The 5,050-nt window shown below is 44.0% G+C and overlaps 1 protein-coding gene across 1 annotated transcript in view; it reads left to right on the forward strand.

Annotated features, from left to right (window-relative positions):
* LOC123968066 (NACHT, LRR and PYD domains-containing protein 12-like) overlaps window positions 1-5,050 on the forward strand; it is a 583,923-nt gene that overhangs the window by 377,290 nt on the left and 201,583 nt on the right. The gene's annotated exons all lie outside the window — the stretch shown is intronic.

Below are 5,050 nucleotides of genomic sequence, written 5' to 3' on the forward strand. Positions count from 1 at the left end.
AGACTTTCCTCTTTGATAAAGCTTATAGTTAGGGCTGGCTCAGGTGAGTCCTGAACCATCCCTTAGTTATGCTGCTATAGGCCTAGACTGCCGGGGGATTTCCCATGATGCACTGAGCTCCTCTCTCCCTCTGTATGCAACCTTATCCCATTATTGCATGTTACTAACTCGACTTCTCCCCTTTCTGGTAGTCTTGTGCTTTCTCGTCCCTCTCCTCTCTCCTCCTATCACTTCCTGCAGGTGTTTCTGGCTCTGGAGCTGTGGAGTCTGGATCTGTGGTTGCGGGTCACCTGCTGCCCCCGTGTTCCTGCTCGACACCCTCTACTGCAACGACTATTGTTGCTAGTCTTATTGTTATTATTGTTATTATAATCATTAACATTACGATTGTTACCATTAACACTATTATAAATATCTGTACCATTTTTCATTTAGTCTATAGCAACATCACCTTCACTGTGTGTACCTCTGTGTGTATATTGTGTAGGCTGCCTCCCTCCCCTCTCTCTCGCTCTCTCTCTCGCTCTCTCGCCCTCTAACTCCCCCCCCTCTCTCTCTCCCCCCTCTCTCTCCTTTCATCCCTCTCTTTTTCTCTCTGTTCCTCTCCCTCTCTCTCTCCCCTCTCTCTCCTTTCATCCCTCTTTTTCTCTCTGTTCCTCTCCCTCTCTCTCTCTCCCCCCTCTCTCTCCCCCTCTCTCTCCTTCCATCCCTCTCTCTCTCTCTCCCCCCTCTCTCTCCTTCCATCCCTCTCTTTTTCTTTCTGTTTCTCGCTCTCGCTCTCGCTCTCTCTCTCTCTCTCTCTCTCTCTCACCCCAACCGGTGGAGGCAGATGGCCGCCCACCCTGAGCCATGGTTCTGCTCGAGGTTACTGCCTCTTAAAGGAAGTTTTTCTTTGCCTCTGTCTCCTAGTGCTGCTCTTGGTGGGAACTGTTGGGCTTCTGTAAATATCATCATAGAGTACGGTCTAGACCTGCTCTTTTATGAAAAGCACTGTGAGATAACTGTTGTTGTGATTTGGCACTATATACTGTAAATAAAATTGAATTGAATTAAATGTTGTGCAATCTACTCATCTTTGAGATGTCTGATCAAAATGCAATCTACATAGGTGACTCCGAAGTTTTAAATGTGCATGGGCATTTTGAATATGTGCTTCTAGTCATAAAATTTAAGATGGCCATTTTACTTACTACTAAGTTACTAAAGAGTCACATAAATGTGGACCATCCAGCCTTCAAGCTTAGAAATGTTCTTCCAGACTGAGATGTCCTGTAATAACTTCTTTCCTTAAAGGTTCAGTGTGGAATATTTCTGAGGCTCTATTGACAGAAATGCAATTTAATATCCATAACTATGTTTTTAGTGGTGTATAAAGACCTCACATAATGAACCATTATGTTACCTTTAGAATGAGACATTTATATCTACATAACCGCGGGCACCCCCTGCTGTGGAGGTCGCTGTATTTTGTCGTCATGTTTCTACCGTAGCCGTCAAGGAACAAACGGCGCTACAGAATGCGTTTCGTCATCACAGCGTTCTTAGTAGAAGTGGCGAGGGTCTAGTTTCGGAAAGGCCTAGGGTTTATTAGGGAGTGTGTTTCCCGTGGTGCGTGCTGGGAAGCTTCCCTCCTCTCCTGACAATGTAAACTCCCACAAAACTACAAATTAATGTCTACAATCTGATTTGTAGTTTAAGATGTGTTTGAAGTCAGACTGCAGTGAAATCAGTGACTTTAGGCTCTTTAGAGAAAAAAAAGGTCACTGAACACGATTGTTGCACTTTTTTACTTTTATTTGATAAAATAAAAACCTTTTTAACTAACTAGGTTACCATAGTAGCAGCTCTCAATTAAAAAAGATCTCGGCTTTCTGGAAGCCAAGTAAACACAAACCAACGTGTCCTCAGCCTCCAGCTCTTAATCTTTAAACAAACAGACTTTATCACAGCTCAGGAACAGATTGATGGTTAACAGTCACGCGTCCCTCTGGCTGTTTCCTGTTTAAAGTTTCACTTCTCTACAAGTTGGTACTTTTTCAGTTTGTCTGAAAGCCTTCCTTATTTTCTCCACCTGGACCTCCGGCTGAAGGTAATGTAACCAGCTTGAAAGGTTTTGCTCGTTAACACAAGCTGTGGTTAGCTTTGCTCCACTTCATTTCTCCAAACTTTCAGCTCTGAGCTTCACTGGAAGCTCTGGATGAAGGAGGACGAGATGAGCCACTGCTCTCCTGCTGTCTGAGCCACTAAATGCTGCTTCGCTCGGCCGGACAGCCGCTGGAGAACAGCTGTTAGTGTCGGAGAATGCTGTCAGTAGATTTACCTGCAGAACTGGTTGAAGCTTCTTCGCATAGACAGTCAGCCGGTTCTTTATTGATCCATATTCAGTATCAGATTATTCAGATATGTTGGATTGTTTTTCTGTAGATAAATGTCACATGTCTGCATGATCAGCTGACCTGATGTGGTCTGACCAAAAGACATTAGCTCAGCAGTTCATTAGAAGAGAACCAGCTGAACACTCGTCTCTATCTGAAGCTGTAATTAATGCCTGTGAATCCTCTACAGGAAACATTGGAGGTTGTTATTAGGAACATTATTAGAAAAGATATATTTTTAAAAATTGGTTTATTGTTTATATAAAAGATGTTGTTATTGTCAAAGACAAAGGAAAATATGTAATGTTGTTATATTGGAGTCTTAGTTGGTGTGAAATAATCAGCTGTAGCTTGTTGCAACAAGTCATTTTCTACAGGGACTCTGTAGAAAGAGAGATTCTGTCAGATCACATCAGTCCTTCAGTGAATGTATCCGCTCCTCCATGCATGGTGTTTGTGCTGGGCTGCAGCTTCATGCCTCCATCTAGTGGACTGATAGTAGAAGTCCAGCAGCTGATGGCAGCTTCCTCTGCCTCACGCTGCTGTCTGACTGCATTCAGCTGCCACTGATATGAAACAGAAACTAGCAGCCAATCAGTGGAGGAGCAGCTGATCTTTTTCCAGGAGAAATGATGGAAGGGAGGATTTGAGTTGATGTGCAGATGAATGATTTGTGTTTCCTCTCCAGGTGAAAGTGGATGTGAGTTGAGCAGCATGAGTCAGTGTGAGGACAGAGAGGAGGGAGTCCCTCCCTCTAAAAGCACTCTGTGTGGGGAACATGACAGCCAGACCAAAGCTCAGAGGTGAGATGAGGATCTCTAACTGTCCAGGACTCAAATCACTCCACCATCATTATTCACTCTCAAAGCTCTGTGTGTGTTGTGTTGAAGCCCAGAGCAGCAGCAGGGACCAGACTCTGCTGGACCTGGACCTGAGCCCAGCTGTGTGTCCTTCAAGAGTGACCAGTCAGTGGGTCACCCCATTGATTTTAAGAGAGGACATGTGTCTGACAGACAGTGAGTATGTGTCAGTATTAAACAGTGTTGGCCAAACAAAGCTAAATGTTCATGTCTCCCTCCTCATGTTGCTCACTGCTGATGTTTGTCCTCATTAAATCCAGTCTGACCAGTTGTCCTTCTAATGTCCATGTTCTCCTAGAATGATGATGAAGGTCAGAGCCAGATTAGGATTAAAGGACAGGTCCACATGTTTTCCAGTCTGTCCCTAAACAACACTGACATGCCCATATGTCCACTGAAAGAGTTGTTGGTGGCTGGAATTGTTCCTCCTGTGCACACTGGCCCTGAAGAGATCTCTTCCTGATGGGGTTTCAATGGAAGTGATGGAGGACAGAGTCCACAGTCCTGCTTCTGTGGAAAAAGACATTGGAAAGTTGAGCTGAGGACAATATGAGGCTTCAGCAGTCTGAGTTCCACAAATCAAGTTCAGCTCTTTTTAGTCTGAAGCTTCCTCTTTGGATTTTGTCCTAAAATGCTTCACCTACCAAAGTCTGTAAATAGCAGTCAGGATATTTGTGGTGAGTCTAGTAATGCAAACGTTAGAATACAGGCCAACAGAGCTGCTGCTGATGGAGCCACAGTTAAGTTTGGTATCTGTCAGGAACAGTAAGATCTGCTCAGAGATCAGAACATTTAGTCCTGGTTTGGTCCAATATTTGATGGAAATTAACCGATGATACACAGACTGAAATCATTCAGCTTCAGCTTTTATTGATCTCTATTCCTTTTCATATTGATAGCTACTAATTTCTCCAGCAGCTTCTGTGGCTGAACACTAAAAAGTAAATTTCTATCCTCAGTGGTCTTCCTCTCTGTCAAACAGGATCTATGGGAGACCAGCATCTGGTGGACGTGGACCTGAACACAGTGTGTCCTTTAAGAGTGACTGGTCGGAGGAGCTGGCTGAGCGTCTGCAGAGCAGTAAGAGGATTTCTCTAAAGATTTAACCTGCTGGATAAACGGGATATTTACTGATGGCTCAACAGATGGAGGGAAACATGTTTAGATAAGGAAATTAAACTGTCACATGGACTTTATCAATCACTGATTGATCTGTTTTGTCGTGTCTTCATTCAGAAAGTCATTCTGCAGTTTGTCAGCGTAAACTCAAGTCTAACCTGAAGAAGAAGTTCCAGTGTGTGTTTGAGGGGATTGCTAAAGCAGGAAACCCAACCCTTCTGAACCAGATCTACACAGAGCTCTACATCACAGAGGGAGGGACTGCAGAGGTCAATGATGAACATGAGGTCAGACAGATTGAAACATCATCCAGGAAACCAGACAGACCAGAAACAACCATCAGACAAGAAGACATCTTTAAAGCCTCACCTGGAAGAGATGAACCAATCAGAACAGTGATGACAAAGGGAGTGGCTGGCATTGGGAAAACAGTCTTAACACAGAAGTTCACTCTGGACTGGGCTGAAGACAAAGCCAACCAGGACATACAGTTCACATTTCCATTCACTTTCAGAGAGCTGAATGTGCTGAAAGAGAAAAAGTACAGCTTGGTGGAACTTGTTCATCACTTCTTTACTGAAACCAAAGAAGCAGGAATCTGCAGCTTTGAAGAGTTCCAGGTTGTGTTCATCTTTGACGGTCTGGATGAGTGTCGACTTCCTCTGGACTTCCACAACAATGAGGTCCTGACTGATG

The sequence above is a fragment of the Micropterus dolomieu genome, linkage group LG01, assembly GCF_021292245.1.
Source record: "Micropterus dolomieu isolate WLL.071019.BEF.003 ecotype Adirondacks linkage group LG01, ASM2129224v1, whole genome shotgun sequence".
In the NCBI taxonomy this organism is placed as follows: Eukaryota; Metazoa; Chordata; class Actinopteri; order Centrarchiformes; family Centrarchidae; genus Micropterus; species Micropterus dolomieu.